General features: G+C 43.1%; 1 long non-coding RNA gene across 3 annotated transcripts; it reads left to right on the forward strand.

Annotated features, from left to right (window-relative positions):
- The first annotated feature begins 12,128 nt into the window (after positions 1 to 12,128).
- On the forward strand, positions 12,129 to 19,186 carry LOC123089846 (uncharacterized). Of its 3 annotated transcripts, XR_006442395.1 has the most exons (9): positions 12,129 to 12,781; positions 12,913 to 13,390; positions 13,675 to 13,702; positions 14,552 to 14,679; positions 14,987 to 15,066; positions 15,381 to 15,456; positions 15,622 to 15,798; positions 18,013 to 18,100; positions 18,171 to 19,186. It is a non-coding gene; the product is annotated as an uncharacterized lncRNA (long non-coding RNA). The 3 variants fall into 3 exon arrangements; XR_006442398.1 differs by lacking the exon at positions 15,381 to 15,456; XR_006442397.1 differs by lacking the exon at positions 13,675 to 13,702.
- The last annotated feature ends 1,718 nt before the right edge of the window (positions 19,187 to 20,904 follow it).

A 20,904-nucleotide genomic window follows, 5' to 3' on the forward strand; every position in this document is an offset into this window, starting at 1 on the left:
AATAATATATGTGCTGCATTTAGTTATAGTCTTATAGATATACATGAACATCCATTGTATATTTCTTGGAAGACATGGTAACTACTATTATTTTGATTGTTTCTGTGAACTATTTTGACCTTGTGATGTAGGGTGGAACCCTATAGAGAGGAGATCTTTCACGAATTGGAGGTGGAATCCCCAAGAACAAGATGAACAAAGGAGGGAAAACAAGAGGAACACTCAAGAACAAGTCAAATCACACATCCACTAGACAATCAAACACATAAGATCCACAAGGTACATGAACAACAAAGGGAAATAAGATACATGGTAGAGTTCATCCCAAATCCTATGAAGGAGATGAGGGCTTGATGATCTAGATAGATCCTTCTCACAAGGGGGTCTTGAGCTAGGTCACTCCAAGAGGAGGTCTTGATCTCCTAGTGGAGTGGATCGATGGAGAAAAGCTCTCATATGTCTAACATATCCTTTGCTTAGTCTAAATGGAGGAGATGAAGGAGTATATATGGTCCTAGGAAAGAGAGGGGTAAGTGGGGGCGAAATGGTAAAATAAGGGCCAAGCCCGCAACATCACACAGGGGGCCCCGTGTGCACGGGGTAAGTGGAGCCCATGCGCACGGGGTATCTAGGGACCGGACGCGAGGGCCCGTGCGCACAGGGTCCGTGAGGCCCGTGGGCACGGGGGTCCCGTGGGCACGGTACACGCCCGTGCGCACGGGGTCCTCAGGACCGTCAGCCTAGGAGGCCCGTGGGCATGGGGTCGGAGGGGCCCGTGCGCACGGGGTCGCCAGGGAGCTGCTGCCTTCTTCTTGGCGCTTCCTTCTCCGCTTCCAGGCTTCCCTCTTGGATGGTGTAGATGTTCTCTTCCGCATGAACTCGTCCTCGCTATGTTTGAAGCTCCGACAATACCTATGAATGCACACGGAAGGAATGTCAAGTAGTATACATCCTCAAAGGGTACAAGTGGACACGTGTAAAGGAGATGATTCACCTTTGTATCCATGAAGTAGATGTGGCACGTGGTACTTGTCAAATGGACTCTTGACATGGTGATGTCCTTAGGATGCTCCGCATCATCCCCTCCCCCTTGGGAAAGATCCGACCTCGGATCGAAATCCAAATCACCATGGGAAAGAGATGATGGCGTCGTGTAGAAGTGGACGATCACCAAGCATTCGTCATCTTGTTGTTCCAAATGGGCACTCTCCAATGTTGCACCGTCTTATAATTCCTTCAAAAGGAGCAAAGATAACAAGCACTTGGAAAAACAAATGTGGTTGTCGTAAGAGGAAAACCAAGCATTCAAGAGGTGTTTCACCCAACAAGTGTTGTCATCAAGCATAGCATATGGTTTGACAAAGAAGTGTGTCATGGCATTTGAGCATATAAATTGAGCACAATCAAGTATATCATGGGAACAAGCATGCAAATGGGAGGTCAAGATGCAAATATATGTGATAAGTGAACAAGCATCTACCTCAAGGTCATGGCAAGAATGCACAAAGTGCTCAACAAATGGTCTATGGTATGCATAGGAATCATTCACAACACCAAGTATAGTGAAATGTCTAAACACATGGGGCAAGTGCAAGACAATCTGAACATAACGTGCATAGGGTGTAGTGAAGATATCGTGGCACTCAACACAATGAAAAGAGCAATTGTTCAACATGTGTGAGGCAATCAAGTCAAGCATGTTAGTAGTGCGAAGATGCAACATACTAGAAGGAATCATGGCAATCATGTCATGTGTACAAATAGTGGACATGAGTAAATCACATGACATAGCACAAGCATAAAAGCAAGATATGAGTAGAATGGCATGAATGTATTGGCGAGAGGCCATATGTAAATAGCAATGGGTCATCATGACTCTCCCAACACAAGAATCAACAATAGCATGGGGCACATGATAAACATGGAAATAGCAACAAGGATCTCCACCAAGCATGCAAATACACATAGGAATATCATAATGGTGCATCATGGGTAAATGCAAGCAAGGGTCACAATTGCATGGCAAAGGCATAGGAGCAAGCATAGCACGTAAAGTGAACACGGTAAAATGAGCATAATGTGAGAAGTGGTAAATGGCCCATAGCCGTGTGAGAGCCAAGTAGAGGAGTTGCGCGTAGTCCTTGCGCGAAGGGGACGTTGGTGAGTATAGTCCATGGGATCCCAAAGCATCGTTGCTCTCAAGAGCTCGTTTCGTCAACTCTTGGGATTAAGAGGTTGACGAGTATACATGAGTACCTACACAAAACAACGACAAAGGAAAAATTGTGTGCGTTGTAGATGTACACATCATCCATCATGATGCGCACATGCATGTGTCGGTGAGCACAAAATAGCCAATGCTCAAATAAATGAGATGCGTGATATAGAAACATGTCATCCATCATGAGAGGTTTGTTATTATGTATGGCATAATGGAGACTCAAGTTGTGTAATGCATCACGAGCAATATTTAGAGCATCGTTATTCATGGAATGCATATGGTGCAAGCAATCATGGAAATCATGCAAATCATAGGATGGATCAAAATCTCCTAATGGGTATGAGGAAACTATGGGGGTCTCCTCATGAGCAATATAGAAAGCATAATATGGAGTAAATGGACAACATGGTAAACAATGCATATCCAAAGCTAGGTGGTCATGGCATGGCATATTAGATAAATGATGCAAAGGGAGCATATCAATATCATCACAAGAAAAACAAATGCCAATAACCATGGGCTTGTCATCTATGCCATATGTGCAAATTGGGTTTATTTTAATGGCATATGCATAGGCACTACGATGAGATTGCAAATATGACATACGAGAGATCTCATGCATAGCATATGACAAGTCAAGCGGATTATCAAACATGATGTGACCAAGAGAATTTTCACATGATATCCTATGAAGCATAGCATCACAACTAGACAACTCAACATGCTCATCATCATATTCATCGTAAATAGGTAAGTCAAGGCATGAAGAAGTGTCACTAGCATGAAGCATGGTAATAGGTGGGTCAACATCATGGGAGCAATCATTATCAAGAGAGTCCACTAGTGGGACAAGAGAAGCACCATCACCTATGTTACCTTTGGAGCGTCGCTCATGTGTTGTAGGTGAGGTGTTGAAGATCGTCTCGTTGTCATCTTCATCTTGATGGAACCATGTGGGGGTGCATCATCGTCCACCATGGCCATCATTTTGTCCATTGAAGGGATGGACTCGGCGAGGATAGGCATGTCGTCATGTAGGAGACCTAGCGCCATAAAAGAAAACACACTAGGAGTAGGGGTTAAGTCGTTAGAAACCATAGTGGCCTCACATGCCGTGTCAACTACCTCACTCTCTAAGTGTTGTGGCTCACTCACTCCCTCAAGGATGCACTCACTAATATGATTGGTGGAGTCACTCAAATGGGGCTCAACCTCACATAGGATGTGTGGCATGCTCTCATGTGTGGGGCTAGTGGTGGTCACACTCATCCTCTCATAGGAAATGCTCTCAATGTCACGTATGGTGGAGTCACTCATGTCACTCATGTGGTGGTGGCTCTCCTCACATGGCAAATGGGGCATCTCGACATATGTGGGTGTCGGAGAGATGTAGGTGCAAATGTCTCCATGCTCAACTCCTATCACCGTGGTCGAAGGGGATGGCCCTTGCTCGACCTTCTTGTCGCCGTCTTGGTGTCGTTGGAGGCCCATATGATGTGGCACCTCGTAGCTCGTCTCCATGACCGAAGGGAGTTTCCCATGCTCGGCCATCGTTCTTGAGGGGCTTCCGAAGATGGAAGTGTTGCCCTCGCTCGTGGGTCGTCGCCTTGGACTTGATGAAGTCGTTGTAGGCGTACTAGTGGGAAGTAGGCGAAGATGTCGTACGCCCAACGCCCAAAGGCGAAGATGCCTTGATAGCACTTGGCGAAGATGCCAGAGTGGTTGGTGTAGCCATAGCATCGTCTTGGTGGTGCTCATCTCGCGGTCTTTTCTTGTGCTCATGAAGCTTCGACTTGGCGTGAAGTAGGGCTTGTTGGGACTTGTGCACTTGCGCTTGTGGAGCATCTTCATGATGATGATGTCGTTGTCGTGCTTGAGCTCGTAGTAGATGTCGTTCGTCGTCGTCGTGCACATGATGCTTGGAGGTGACTTGCCCTTCATGACGATGTTGATCACGAACGTGATGGTGGTCGCCATGTAGATGTGGACTTGGACGACTTGCGCTTGCATCTTTTTCGCGCTCCGAAGGCTTGTGGCTTGAACGTCGCCGTCTTGAAGATGACGAAGTGGAAGATGACTTGATCAAGGCTCTAATCTCTTCCATCCTCGCATCTTGCTCCTCCTTTTGTGCGGCAAGCTTGTTGTCAATGTAGTCCCTTTTCCTTGCTTCGGAGAGATGAATGTCGATGGAGAGGTTCTCGATGCGCTCTTGCAAGGTAGATTGTGCTCCTTGCATTTCGTGTTGTAGTCCGAAGATGGACCTTTTGGTGATGTAGTTGTTCACGCCATAGTTGTTGTCATAGACCGGAGAGGAAATGCCTTGCCTATCCATCACAAGACTCGAGTAGAGGTGAGTAGGAAATGAGATAAACAATACCAAGCTACCTTTTCCCAAAGTTGAGGATGTATCTTGTATCACTCAATGTGAAATGAAAAGAATAGTGGAATTGGTACCGGACTTGTTCACTCACACCTACAAGTAAAGGCTTATGGTAGAGCTCAATGAGGATAGTGGCACAAAAATTTGATGCAAAATGTTAGCAAGAGTCAATAATGTTGGAAAAGATTCACAAATTCACAAGTTAAACAAGTAGACCAATAGCAAATGAAGTACACGGAAACACACACACAGATAGATAAATGGGGTCGTGCAACCAAGGAATGAGCACAAAATGTGGAGTCCACGGAAAACGCTCGTGTTGCACAACTCAAGAGAGACGCTAGCACGATTGCTCAATAGGCGGATACGACACTTGTGCACAACCTATAAGATGCAAAATGGATAAACTTCTATCCCAAGTATGCTATGTATGTATGGTTCCCGGTGTTTCTCTCAAGATGATCCAAGATGATCGAATATGAAAATCTTATGTGCAATGGGGTATGATGCTATGGCACTTGCTCATGAGCTCTTTGCTCTCTTTTTGCTTAAAAGCTTTTTTTTTCAATGGCCAGTTTTGCACAATGCACAAATCAAGATAGCTATTGTGTATATGCGGGAACGATATTGTGACACAAGATATGATACCAATATGATATGGTATGTATGCAATGGAATGGTGGATCACTAATGTGCACAAGTAACATTGCCGGCAATACTCAAATGGCTAGTCTCGATAGGTAAGTGACGCAAAATGGGCTAGGGGTTAACAATGCAATTGCAAGGGTAATATACAATGGTGTCATCGAGGTTACCGTCCTTTGCGATGATGAGTAGCGGTGTTCTTGATGTAGATACCAAGATGATGTAGACCCGTCCCTAAGTAGCCGAAACACCTTAGGAAACCGTAAAAAACCACAAACTCAAAATCTCAAATGACAAATGTCAAATGGTGGTAGTGGTGGTGGTGGTGGTTGATGAAGAAGTAATCGTCCCTAAGTATCCGAAACACCTTGGGAGACTCACGTCGCCACTCAAACAACCACAAATGCTAAATGGAGCAAAATGGGTTAAGTTGCAAAAGTCGGTGGTGGTTATGCGGATGATATGGTGGAAGGCCTAGGCAAAGATGCCAAAATGTCAAAATTTTGATGGAGTCAAATGGTGATGGAACCTATCTAGGTGGATGGGGGATGTCAATAGCTACTCAACGAGCTAAAGAACGTGAAAATCTGACTCTGGATGTGGAAGTTATGGGCAAAACGGTGAAGTGCACGCGACTGTTTCTGGGAGGGCTGTGCGCACGGGGTCTAGGGCCCGTGGGCACGGGGTCCCCTGGGACGCGCGGGTTTGGCGGATTTCTTGGCGATTTGGGCTCCAAATGGACGGATCTCGTGGCTGGGGTTGAGGTGGGGGTAGGGGATGGTATGGAGGGCGAAGGGAGGTCGAAGGCACCGCGGAAGAGACGCACTGGAAGGGCCGTGCGCACGGGGTCTGACAGGCCCGTATGCATGGGGGCCCGTGTGCACGGGGTCCCTATGGCCCGTGTGCATGGGGTCCTCGAGGAGCGGATGAACAACTCCGGATCTGTGGGGAAATCTCGCATATGAGGTCAAATTCGAAGGGTGGAAGGTAGGGGAAGGTGGTAGAGGGGTGGATCTACTTGCTAAACACCGAATCCATGGATCAAATCCAACAAAATCACACTAAACCAACAAATCACAAAAAAATTTGGGGCTATTTTTGGTGGGGAATTTTCGGATTTAGGACGAAATCACACAAAACTAGGCTAGAAAACAAAGAGGGGGGCTCCAATTTCGTGAGAAATCATGGCTCATGATACCATATGATGTAGGATGGAACCCTATAGAGAGGAGATCTTTCACGAATTGGAGGTGGAATCCCCAAGAACAAGATGAACAAAGGAGGGAAAACAAGAGGAACACTCAAGAACAAGTCAAATCACACATCCACTAGACAATCAAACACATAAGATCCACAAGGTACATGAACAACAAAGGGAAATAAGATACATGGTAGAGTTCATCCCAAATCCTATGAAGGAGATGAGGGCTTGATGATCTAGATAGATCCTTCCCACAAGGGGGTCTTGAGCTAGGTCACTCCAAGAGGTCTTGATCTCCTAGTGGAGTGGATCCATGGAGCAAAGCTCTCATATGTCTAACATATCCTTTGCTTAGTCTAAATGGAGGAGATGAAGGAGTATATATAGTCCTAGGCAAAGAGAGGGGTAAGTGGGGGCGAAATGGTAAAACAAGGGCCAAGCCCGCAACATCACACAGGGGGCCCCATGTGCACGGGGTAAGTGGAGCCCGTGCGCACGGGGTATCCAGGGACCGGACGCGAGGGCCCGTGCGCACGGGGTCCGTGAGGCCCGTGGACACGGGGGTCCCGTGGGCACGGTACACGCCCGTGCGCACGGGGTCTTCAGGACCGTCAGCCCGGGAGGCCCGTGGGCACGGGATCGGAGGGGCCCGTGCGCACGGGGTCGCCTGGGAGCTGTTGCCTTCTTCTTGGCGCTTCCTTCTCCGCTTCCAGGCTTCCCTCTTGGATGGTGTAGATGTTCTCTTCCGCATGAACTCGTCCTCGCTATGTTTGAAGCTCCGACAATACCTATGAATGCACACGGAAGGAATGTCAAGTAGTATACCATCCTCAAAGGGTACAAGTGGACACGTGTAAAGGAGATGATTCACCTTTGTATGCATGAAGTAGATGTGGCACGTGTCACTTGTCAAATGGACTCTTGACATGGTGATGTCCATAGGATGCTCCGCATCACCTTGATTAAGAAGTAGAAAGTTTTTAGCCTCATAGGTTGTTTGATCTACTATATCAAGTGGCACTTGGCTTCTCATGGCTCTCCTCGCATTTGCCAAAACAAAGTTAGTACACACTACCTAGAGCTCTGGAAATTAGAACTGAAAAATGGTCCTGCGGTTTATTAGCTGATATAAATCATGCACAATCCTCTACATTTAAAAATAAACCGGACACAAAGCAATATACTTTTTTCCGAGTACTACCTTGAGAGAGCCAAGGGGTTCTGCATTTTATAAAGAAGAAGAAAGTTGCCCGGTTCCATACATGCTTATATGAGAAATATATCTTATCTATTTAGTGGAAACCAGGCAAAAACCTACAGATACAAAAGGCACAAAGTCCCCCACTGGTCGTGACCGAACTACTGTTTTTGGAAATATCACATGAGCTAGATTACTAACATTGATGTAATGCTTGTATGGCAACCTATTCCTTTATCGGTTCAATTACAGAGTTTTGTTATTATGTGAATGGCGTAATGGAGAGCTAAGAAAAAACAAGGTAACAGTTAGTGTTACTCTTGCGAGGTAGTTTCAATCATATCATTGTTTGCTTTCCCTTTTCTCCTGCCTAGGTATGTACAATTATTCCAACCCAGGTTTCTTTCAAGAAGGATATGGGTATGTGTTTGAGGAATGTCTACATGATAAAACACACCTTCAAGTTTGGTGATAGTTATGCTATCAAACTTACAATGGGGTCTTAATTTGTATTTTTAATAGAGCACTGGGTTCATTGGTGAGACTTGTGAGGATGTGCCTAGGCTAAAGATGGTTGCTATGTCGGTACCAAATGGCATGTGTTTAAATGGAGTATCCTTGTCAGGAGAGCTGATTTCTGAAATATGGTACTTTATGGGTGCAAGGATTCACCATGTTGCGGTCTTCGTCAGCGGAGTGGACTCCTAGGAATTAGTCAAGGCCGCTATGTTGTTTTAAGCCGATATTCTATCGTACTTGTATATATTTTTGCTTATCTAGCTGTTTGCCATGCAGTTCTCGTTGTTGGTGGGAACATTTGTTGTCTAAGATCGACCTCAAATATCTGGTGGCACTATAGCATGGCTTTTGATATTCTAATGTATATCTCTTACAAAATATTTCAAGAGCCTGTGGCAACGCACGGGCATTATACTAGTGTAAGTAAGGATGGAGATGAAGATGGTGTGGCGACAAGGATATAACAAAACGCCTGGTTCCTTCAGCCAAAAGTTGGCAACGTTCCTTGTTACACACGCTCCGCCCAACAAACGCTCCAAAAGCCAAAATAGAATTCCTCAAACAACGGCCAAAGACTACTTCCCCACATGGAAAAGAAATACGCACATGGCGTTACAATGTTGGCTACTCATGTCTGAGTTCCTAAACCCTTGCAAAACAGAAAGAAAGGTTGTTTGCTAAACAAAAGAAAGGCCAACACAATCCTATCCAAACACTCCACATTTTTACTATGTGGCAAAAATATGCAACTTTTTTTTGTTTTTAGGTACATGCCAATTTTTTTTAAAAAACACAAATTTTTTTATGTTCACACGCCAAGGTATTTTGTACACATGGCAAAATTTTCCGAAGAAGAAAAATCTCACGACCCCATGGATAATTCATAACTTTTTGTCTTTCAAACAGGGCAATTTTAAGTCATTTTGTAATGCTATTGTGGCAAACGATGGGATTTTTAATCAATTTTCATGGCGAATTTGGGATTCTTTTCCCTACTTTTCCACATGGCAATTTTATTATGATTAAAATGGAGATCTTATTATTCAAAACATGGCAGCTTTACTATTAAGAGCATGGCAATTTAAGTATGATAGAATCTCCTCCCCTGCTCGGTCTACCCCACATGCATGGCGTATAACATCCTCTAGCCCCAACTGCCGCCAAACCTCTCTAGCCTTATGGCATCGAAATAGTACATGAAACACATCTTCTACTCCTTGTTTACATGCAGGACACGTCGGCCGGACTGGGATGTGTCTATTAGCAAGAACCACATTGCATGGCAGTGTTGCGTGTAAGGTTCTCCAAAGAATTTTTTTAACTTTCGCCGGACAATTCAGTTTCCAAACCTTTTCGCATGTTGGGTTAGCACTAGTGGCTCCCAAACCATCTGTCCTCTGCAATTTACGGCCATGCTGAAAGTACCATAGAGCATGGTAGGTCGATTTCACTGTAAAAATTCCATGTTTATTCAAACTCCATGCTACAAAGTCACTCATATCATGTGTAGGTAGTGGTAAAGCAAGGACCCGTTCCACATCAAGCGGCCAGAAGGTTTGCTCCACAAGTGGCACATCCCAGTGACCTGTAGCTGGATCAATTAAATCACTCACCTTTGATAGTAACTGGTTACCTCTTGGGGTAATAATCATTCTGGATGGTGAGTTAGGAATCCACGCATCCCTCCAAATATTTATTTTTTCACCATCCCCTACTCTCCAAATGTATCCATGTTTCAGGGTATTCACCCCTTGCATAATGCTCTGCCAAGTGTAGGAAGAATTCTTTTTCAGCTTAATTAATTTACCAGCACAAGAAGCGGCGTGCTGGAGTGAAAAACTTCCATGACTTGATGTCCACTTGCTGCTGGTACCTTTGGTGGGAGAGGAGAAAGCTTGTGCACAATGAGCCGGTACAAGATGCGAAGAGAGTTGCGCAAGCGGTATGTGCTTTAGCTGCTAACTGTGCTATTGCATGTGACCCAAAGGCCTCGTTAAAGAGGGGAGGTTGGTGCAAACCCCCTAGTGGATATGTCAAGTTAAATGTTGATGCGGCCTTTGATTGGGATTTGCTTCAGGGGGCGATGGGAGCAGTCATCCGAGATGATAGAGGACATATGGTTGTAGCTGGAAACAAGCTCATTGATTCCTGTTATGATGTACTAACTGTTGAGGCAATGGCTCTGAAGTTTGGGTTGAATATGGCGCTCACAGCTGGGTGCAATAGACTGATTGTCAACTCGGATAATCTGGAACTCATGGAAATAATGAATAAGGATGGCCAATATGCTGGAGATGCCGCGGCCATTGTCGATGATTGTTATCATCTGGCTTGCGAATTTAGCTCTATTGTCTTCGAATTTTGCCCCAGAGAGTCGAATGGGGTTGCACATGAACTAGCTAGGATTGCTAGAAGTTCGCTTTGTAATGAGTGGTTAGATAATGCTCCTTCTGAGCTTCTTCCCCTACTACTTAAAGTTGTAAGTCTGATCACGAATGAATAAAGAGGAAGTAAAGTTGTCAAAAAAAAAGAGCATGACAATTTTATTTTTAATGGCATGTCATTCTTACCTCTTTTTTTTGTTGAGAAAAGCATGTCATCTTTACTATGTCCTTCTCGCCTGCTGTATGAAGTAGGCGGACCCTAGATGGGCTTTCCCAATATGGGTTCCTGGGACAAGGTTCATGCAGAGTTTTTTTTCCTAGGCCAATTTTCATCTTTTTGTTTAGTTTTCTGTCCTATGTGTTTCTTTATGGATTTTATTTCTTTCTCAATACATGTCCATTTTTCTAAATACACACTGTAAAAATTTACACATCTTGAACATTTTTTATTAATTGGCATAAACCTATTTTTGGAGTGTGTGAGCATTTTTTAATTGTCATGTACATTTTTCTGAAAGGCAGTATTTATTTTGTTGAATTACGTGAGCATTCTTTCCACATTGTATGACATTTCTAAATCTCACGTATATTTTTTGAAACACGTGAACATATTTTTGAATGCTATAAACATTTTTTATATCATGCTGCATTTGGTCTATATTAGTTTAAACTAAGTCAGTGACAATTAATATGGATCATAGAGAGTACAATTTTGTACATGATGTTTATACTTTTATATTTCACTTTCAACATTTTTTATTTGTTAAACTCTATTGTGTTTTTGGAATAAGTGTATTTAGAATATTTTTTTAAATGTAAATAAAATGGAGCGAATGAAGAAGCAGAGAAGAAAAACGAAGGCCGGCCAAATGTATGGCGTTCATTGCCTCATACCTGCAAATCAAGCTAAGCAGCGGGTGATAATTTTTTACACAATGTTTATAGTTTTCTATTTCACTTTGAACATTTCAAAATTTTAAGGAAATTATTATTTTTAAATAAATGTTTTTAGTTTTTTTAATAAAAAGGTGAAAAAAAGGAAATTGAGCGAATGAAGAAGCAGAGAAGAAAAACGCCCTTTCTTCATCAACTGAACTGCGTGCGTGCATGTAAGGGCTATCATCTGCACTTAAGAGGAGTGACTTACCTATCATTGTGGAGATGAACTCTATTCTTGCAGTCAAGCTGATCCAATCGAGGGATTTGGACAAATCTATTTATGCTTGGATAGTTAAGGTGATCAAGTATGTTTTGGGGATTCGTGGTTTTTGTATTATTCATGTATAAATCGCTGTCAAAATAAAGTTAGCGACTGCTTAGCTAGATTTGCTAAATTAGAAGGACAAAGCATGACTTGGGTTGGTTGTCCAGATGTTGCTGTTGAGCTAGCTATTACTCAATGTATGGACACCATGAGTTGAGTAATGCAAAAAAAAAAGTTTGCGCAGAATTATTTTCGACCCGCCTCATATCTCTACTTCTAATGAACGACTTGATGAATAGTCTCCATGGTTTTTTTTGCTGGTTTTTTTCGTCATCCTCGCATCTCACGATTTCAAAAAAAACGAAACCCAATTTGCCCCCGTACCACCATTCCTCCCTCTCCCTCGACCTCCCTTGTCTAGGGTTCCCCGCTACCACTGCGGCAGCCGCCGCCGAATCCTAGGTCGCCGCACACCGTCGCCGCCGCCGCGAATCCCCAGGGACGCCGCACGCCACCGCCGTCGCGAATCACCAGAGACGCCGCACGCCGCCGCCGCGGATCCCCAGGGATGCCACCGCCACCGCCGCGGATCCCCAAGGGCGTGGTCGCGTTGTACTAGACAAAGTGTGGTCGCCGCCGTCCTCTCCTCGTCCGACCTTGACATCATCCCTTCGACTCCGGTGACTCCTCTGTGGCCCGGGCGGCCCTGGCCGACGCCGTCACAGCCAACGCCGGCCTCACCTCTGCGGCCTCACGCACTGCCGCCGCCGAGGAGCCGACCTGATAAGTTTGAACCATCCCTTGATCCCTCGAGTCTTCTGCATCCCTTGATGGCTCGATTCCTTGTCTTCTCTATCTATCAATCCCTCGCATCCTTGCATGCTACGAAGAGAATGGTTCCCTTTCTACAGGGTCTGGTGTGAAAGAGTTGGAGCAAGGAGGACGTGTGCGGCCACTTCGCGCTTCGGCGAGATCCTCAAGGTTGTCATCGCAGACAAGGGCACTGGAAGATCCAAGGGCGGCGGATTCGTGAGTACCGCCCAAACAATTCTCTCCTCCCCTCATCATCGATTGATCTTCCTGTAGTTAATTTTCTTGCTTAATTCAGCCCCGTTAGTTGATGCTATGCCTGGATGGATGCTTGGCATGTTACGTTCCAGGAAGCGGAGGCGGCCATTAGGGCGTGCTTGGGTCCGTACCCGGTGATTGACGGCCGGAGGGCCAACTGCAACCTCGCCTGCCTCGAGGTCCAAGGCGCCACAACGAAAACGCCCGCCTTGATACTCAGCTTCAAGGGATGTGTCCTGCCACGGGTAGTACCATCACACCGGCACAATGAACTCCCGTGCAACCCAGCATCCGCATTGAGACATCTTTCTTGGCGCTGCCATTGCTGCCGTACTCTGACAGTCCATGCATTGACGCATCGATTCAGAAGGTGAGCCCCAGCGACGGCTCCGGAAGAAGGGATTGGCTGGAGCTGATTTGGGACGCCCAGTCGGGGAGAGCAGGGAGGAGGAGCATCGATGATATTCCTCCCGTCCCATAGCCAAAGGGAGTGTCAGCGCACGCAGCGGCGGCACATCTTGCGGCAGCAATTGACGTATCGTACCAGGCGGCTGTGTAGCTGGTGAAGTGGTGAGTGCAAAGTGTTTGTGCTAATGATTGAGCGGAGTTATCTTATGATTGTCATATCACACTATTTACGAGTAGTAATGCTTAACTCCGTTGCCTTAGCGTGTGATTGTGTCATGTCGGTGACAATACTAATGCTCAATGTTGTTGCCCGAGAGGCCCTTTTTGTAGTTATCATAAACGAGTAGGCAGCATGTAAGAGCACCCACAGTGCTTAGATGTATGCTCATTGCCCTTAAGCAGTGCGTTCTTGTCAACTCACAAGATTGTACTATTGTATTTTGTAGGTACATCTGAAGATTCATCTGCAGTTAGGTAGAAAATGATTCATGTTTTACATCCAAAAGTTATACATTTTTCAGGCTGTAAGCACCTTTAAAGTTATTCGTGCATACTTTTTTCAGGCTGTAAACTGCACCCTTATAGTTATTCATGCCTTTTCTTTTATATAGTCGTGATACTTAGAATACTTATATATTGTCAGTTATAGGTAATATGTTTCATCAAACAGGAGTTTACTCAGTATTCAATAAGATATTTTATTTTTAATAGTTATATGAGGAGACCTGCATGAAAAACAAGAGTGCAGTTGGTTCAATCAAATAGAACTGCAGGTTGATGGGGGTGGTTTAATAAAAAGAAAAAGATGAAATAGATTGGTGTTTATTTATTCTCTGCGGAAAATTTTGGGATCTTTTGTTATGCTTGCAACTTTGTTTTGGAATAGGGTAGTTAAAGTGTACTTTTCTTATGGAAGGCATGAAAAAGCATGCGTAGCTAATTACAACTCAGAAACAAATGTCTTTGTTTCAAAAAATGACAATGACGGAATAAATTGTTTCAAAAAATAACTACAAAAATCTAAAAATCTAAACATAGTGATCAGATGAACACGGTGGCCACTGATGATGTTGGAATTAGGATAAGTAGCGAGATGGGTGGGAGGGCATGTTGAAGTAGAGAACATGGACTTGCGGGGAGGAGGGGGGGCTTACTTGAGCCAATTTATTAGATTAAGGGTGTGCATGACTTTTTCCATATGCACGAATTATTAGTTAGTGAGAATTAAGCGCCATGCATTCTTGGTTTGATTGTTATTCGTCGACCATGAGCAAGAATCTGTCAATTAACTAGATGCTTTAATTAACTTATATGTAATGGCAGGGTGTCCATGTTGAACGGAGACGCCGATGGTTGCCCTTCAAGCACCAACAAATTGGAAATTCCAAGCCCTGCTGAGATTACGAGCAGAGTGGAAAGGGAATCAACACCATCACGCCAAAACATTGAAGGTGAATAAGTGGACCACTATCTAAGTAAATAGACGAACCATATTTTGTTAGAACTAAGCAGTTGCTGCTAATATAATCCTCTCCAGCAAGATCAGTTTCAGACAATATAATTTGCTATTTACTTTCTATGTGTTTAAGCATGCTCAAACTCAGTACAAATGAACATAATTCTTTTTTTAGGTCATTGCATGACAAATAAGAATACTTACATCACTGAATTTCTGATGTTTTTCTGTCGGAAGTTAGTTCAGTTAGGCACTTCTAATTGCTTAAGCTCGATTTCACTCAAGTTTGATATAATCTGCAGGAGCAATCCAAGAGCTAAAAACTACAGTGATCTCACTATCCACCAAGTATTGTTATTTTCTCTACCTACGTCCTAATCAGGTGTGTCACCTTGTATTGACTTTGCCTACTTAATTATAACGAGTCTTGAACTTTGTTATCTGATTTTCCTTATCCTACTTCTTAGCTTTTCATGCTATTCTGCGCGCTGTGCATAATGTGCATTTCTTGTTATTTGCTAATGTGTACTGGACAAGCGCGGCAGCAAATTCATAGTGTGCATTTCTTGTTATTTGCCAATGGTTGTACTGGACAAAGCATGGTCTTTTGTCGAAACACATCCCTTATGTTATGTCCAAAATTAGGTTGTTAGTCCTTTTTAGTGGGGTGCACTTATATCTCAATTTTTCCTCCAGTTGTTTATTACATATTGTGATATTGGTACAAAGGCTGCCACAAAAGATGAGCATGTCTGGATCAGCAATATGTCAGGTGTTGTATCCCCCCCCCCCCCCTTTTAATCTGACAAAGAAGAATAGCGGTAAAACACATAGACTGTTTTTATTTTACTAAAATGTCTACTGCCGACGCATGTTTGAACTGAAATGTATTCTGTTAACAATTTATGCTTTACCTTAATTTCTGCTTTGTGTGCAGGCCCTAGCAGAGCTTGAACCTTCTTCAGCAAATAAGGGTCACTGAGTTCTTATAGTCAGTCACTGGACCACAATGGTTGATATCCTTCAATGGACACTGGAAGTAATATGAGCTACAGATATGCGTCTCAATGAGGGGTTATTTCTTTCCTCAACAAGTTACAGTACAGTAGCAAAGGTGAAGTGAACACACAACTTGATTTTATGGTTCTTAGAATGTCACTGTACTCAGAGGCAGAGGACGAAAAAAATTAAGGTGTGGCGAAATCTTAGGAAAATATTTTTTTTGATGCAAATTGAAATAGTCAATACAAAGTACAAAGGAAAAACCAAATACAATGAAAATGTAGACATGTTTCAATAGAAAAACAACCTAAAACATACCAATAATGAAGTTTTCAATGGCGTCTAGAAGACCTAGGTAATGGCAATGCCCTACCCTCCTTCTGAAAATCTTCCTTAATTTTACTATCAATACTTTTGAAGATCTCTCGCTCAATATAACAAACCATCAAGTCACTTGATCTTCATGAGTGACATGTGCCCAAACATTGACACTTTAGCGGGTGCTTGGATTCGATTTCGAGCTGCTGCCACTGCCATTACTTCAAAATACTTTGTCAAATATGCAATCCATAACATCAATTTGTAACTAAATTCTGATTGGTTTCAAGCTGCTGTTATGCTACAAAGTTTCATAGACATGAGCAATCTACCGCTTCCACCCCATTCCTTTGGATTTGCTGGTCCCTTCCCCTCCTTTTCCATCTTATGGCCAGAACTGCACCGGACTGGAGCCGCCGCTGGGGGCCGCCGCCGTCAGCTGCCCCGTCGTCGGTCACCCGCCTGTTCATCAGTCCAATTTTCATTACATTTATTACAAAAACTAAACTTTGCTAGCTCATGAGCTACTGAATTAGCATCACGAAAACAGTGTGAAAAGATGACCTTCCCTATCGATGTTGCCGTATCAATACATTCTGCAAAGATTGCCGCTGCTGCATCCCACCACTGTGTTTGTCCCTCGCAATTGTTAACAACACTCAAAGAATCAGATTCTGCTTCAATTCTATTAAATCCCAAAGCATTTGCTAGATTTAAGCCATCACAACTTGATTTTATGGTTCTTAGAACGTAACTGTAATATGTTTTAGGCTAAGCAAAAGTATCATTGGCACTGAAGAACATCAGTTTATCTTAAAGATATCTCTGAAATTTTGGAGTCTGATGTGTTACGAATTATTTTTGTATATAAGGAGAAAGTTAGGAGAAGATCTGCAGTTGTGTATGTGTAAGCTTTACTGACGTAGTTTTTTTTTCTTACAAGATCCTAACCGTTTATCCATTTGCTACCTAGATTCGCTTACTGATTGTAATTTGCTTAACTTCTTGCACATAAAAAGACAAATGCTTGGATTTGTGAAACAACTATATTTTTCTGTACAATGGTGAAAGAGCTACATTGTTATAGGCTTATAGCTCTTTGATTCAATTTCTTCAATTCCATATGGACATACGAAACTTGAATACTACACCACAACTCTTAGGCCTGCCAAAATATAAGGATGATCACGTGGTCATGAGCGGAACTGGATGTACCCCGTAAGGATGGAGGCAAGATTAGGCAAACCTCTCCGACAAGGCCCCGGAACCACCACCGTCCCAGTTAAAGAGCACCGACAATTTGGAGTGGACCCCACCGCCATAGAGCCTCCTTTTGCACAGGAGGTAGTAGAACTCCGCCGAGGGCAACAATTGTGGCCTCTTCCAGAGCCGGAGCGGCCCATGGAGTCGATGTCATGGTCGCCCCAGAGCCGAATCCATCGCCGAGGCCATAGAGTAGGAGCTGCTGTCGCCGAGGTCATGTCTGAACCTAAACCTGAACTTTCTATGGCTGGTAAGATGTCTTCCCTAAATCTTCCAGCAGCCGGTGATCGTTGGCCTCTCGTCTCTATTCAGCTGCTGATTGTATGAAATAGATGGTTAAATATTTATTTTGTTGGTCCATTCTGGACGGTAGTGATGTTGAGACATAAGAGATTGTCAGGACTATGCATATAAATAAAATTAAACAGTGATCTTTCTGGATGTGCACCTACTGTGTTGCATATTTTGCCAGCACTCATGGTGGCCCCTTTCTCTGAAAGGGGTGGGTAGATATTCTCAAATTGATATAATACATTTTGACTACACTTTACTGTAGTTTTATCGACATTTCATCATTTATAGGAGTTTGTTACCTCTTTGTTTTTATTGACAATTAAGATGTGGGTATTATATGCAGTGTCGACTTTGCTGAACATTCTTTAAACAAAAATTATGGTCGTTCGGTTACTGATCAATGTCTACATCTTTATAATTAACGACCCTTATATTGCCATCTGGTTTTTAGGTTGGAACAGTTTTTATGGTGATAGTTTACAACTTCTTGTGGGGTTTATGTCTCCCTCATGGAGCATCACCAAGTTGTTTCACATCAGGTATGCGAAGCAGAAACAAATTTGTGGGTCCTGTATATCCAAAGGACCCTCACCACCACCACTATTGCAGCTATGACCATTCTCCTGCAGCAGTGGCACCACGGTTGGAAGGGAGATATATCCAACGGAGATGGGCAGACGGTCAAGGTATTCGAGCACTTGGTGTTTACTCCATCCAGAAGGTTGTCCTTGAATAATTAATAAACTGGCTGCATGCATCGCCTAGATGCAGAGGCCGGGGGTAATCCTCCTTTTCTAAAAAAATAATCCAGAAGGTTGTCCTACCCATAGAAACCTCTGTGGGAAGACTCCATTCTGGTCGGCACCACCACTCCATCTGTGCAGCCACAACGGATTGCACATGTTAGCCATTGTTCCTCATCTACTGTAGATATGGTAGAGTGCAGTTCTTATTGTCGAATGTGGATATGCTAATTTTCCATGCATTGAGTTTTCATTAGAGCTATGGATTTTGCTTCATAGGCTGATAAGAGCAACTTAAATTAACAAGTCGGCAACCTTTGAATGTGTAGACCAGAATGAGAAGATTGTTGCCCCGAGCTAACAAATCTCTATATCCAACATGCACTTATACGATTTCCTACTATAGACTTCATGTTTTGTTTATGTCTCCGTGATACTATTTTTGCCTTTCCTCTTTCGTCTACTTTTTTCATTGATCCACAATCAGGTAATAAAACTTGCATGAATATAGATGCAAAAATCTCATCACTCATTGGTACACTGATGCTGCTGGCAGCTTAACAACCTTCTGTTCACTCATGGGACTTCTAGGATCCATGATGTATGCTTAAACATTAAACTGTGAGTGCCTACTGGCAAGGCAACCAAGATTTTAGGCCTTTATAGTTTGATCAGATGGAGTTTTTTGTGTGGCTAAAGCGTCTTGTTATGTAACTAAAAAGATGATGAAGTTACTGTTGAGGGCAGAACCATGCAGAGAAGAGGTTGCAAGAGAAGAAGCCACATAAGAATTTCTCTACTTTTTTAAGGCTCTTGTACTGTGTTTATTGTCCTGAGTTCTTGAATAGGATTATGTACTATGTATATTATTCTATTAACAAGTTATGCCCATTATTTTGAATCTTTTTACTGCTGCTCAGAATGAATTTCATTTTACTAAGTTTTTTTTTAATAATTGTAGGTATTTAGTACTCACTCCGTCTGAAATTACTTGTCGCATAAATGGATGATAATGGATGTATCTAGAATTAAAATACATTAGATACAATCATTTCCCCGACAAGTATTTCCGAACAGATGGAGTAGAAAATTAGGTATCATAAGTGAATGTTCTTAGTACAATCCCACCACCCACGTCATCCATAATGACCAACACAATAGAATGGGAGAAGTTATTCCCGTCTTTGCATTAGTTTGATTTTTTAAGCGACACCACAATTGTTTTCCATTATGTTTGTTGCAGTCACAAATTAAAGAGTTACCTCTTTTGTCTGAAAACATGTTGTAAGCGATACATATTATTTCTGGCTCGTCTATAGCGTGCGACTAATAACATATCCTATCTAATATCAACGTGCAATTAATTTCCTTTTCAATATTAATATACATTATGCATTTACTAAGTCGACGATGTTAAATTCAAGACGAGATCTAAAGTTCAGCGTGAAGAAACATGCACGTCGACTTGTAGATTTATCATCCAATTGCATTCATGGACCCATACATCTTATACGCCATCGACAAACATGCACGTCGTGTATACATTCTGGACGATTAAAACTTTGAGACATTTAGAGGAATTGCAAAAAAAATGGAAGGGAATTCAACGATGCACTCGAAATAGCGCAATCTGGCTGGAATTCTGATATCTCTAGATGGCAACGTATATTTTCAGGTGGTATTCCAACGAGCATGGATCGGTAAATTCATATATTTCAATATCATAACTTTCAAGGTACAAGCATATACTATTGTTATCACTATATTCAAGATAATACTAATATATTCAATTGCAGGGATGTGTTTGCTATTTTATTTTTAATTTTATGCTCTCGTGGAACGATAAAGATTTGGTTCATCGGGTTTGCACGATGAGTATCCTCCTTGCACATTTTTAGACTTTCATGTGAAATATTCGTGCTAACTACATATATTGCTTATGCAAAATGGTTATAAGTTGATGAAGAAGTTATTATTGTACAACAACAACAACAACAACAAAGCCTTTAGTCCCAAGTAAGTTGGGGTAGGCTAGAGGTGAAACCCATAAGATCTCGCAACCAACTCATGGCTCTGGCACATGGATAGCAAGCTTCCATGCACCCCTGTCCATAGCTAGCTCTTCGGTGATACCCCAATCCTTCAGGTCTCTCTTAACGGACTCCTCCCATGTCAAATTCGGTCTACCCCGCCCTCTCTTGACATTCTCCGCACGCTTTAGCCATCCGCTATGCACTGGAGCTTCTGGAGGCCTGCGCTGGATATGCCCAAACCATCTCACACGATGTTGGACAAGCTTCTCTTCAATTGGTGCTACCCCAACTCTATCTCGTATATCATCATTCCGGACTCGATCCTTCCTCGTGTGGCCACACATCCATCTCAACATACGCATCTCCGCCACAACTAACTGTTGAACATATCGCCTTTTAGTCGGCCAACACTCAGCGCCATACAACATTGTGGGTCGAACCGCCGTCCTGTAGAACTTGCCTTTTAGCTTTTGTGGCACTCTCTTGTCACAGAGAATGCCAGAAGCTTGGCGCCACTTCATCCATCCGGCTTTGATCCGATGGTTCACATCTTCATCAATACCCCCA

This window comes from Triticum aestivum, chromosome 4B, assembly GCF_018294505.1.
Source record: "Triticum aestivum cultivar Chinese Spring chromosome 4B, IWGSC CS RefSeq v2.1, whole genome shotgun sequence".
NCBI lineage: Eukaryota > Viridiplantae > Streptophyta > Magnoliopsida > Poales > Poaceae > Triticum > Triticum aestivum.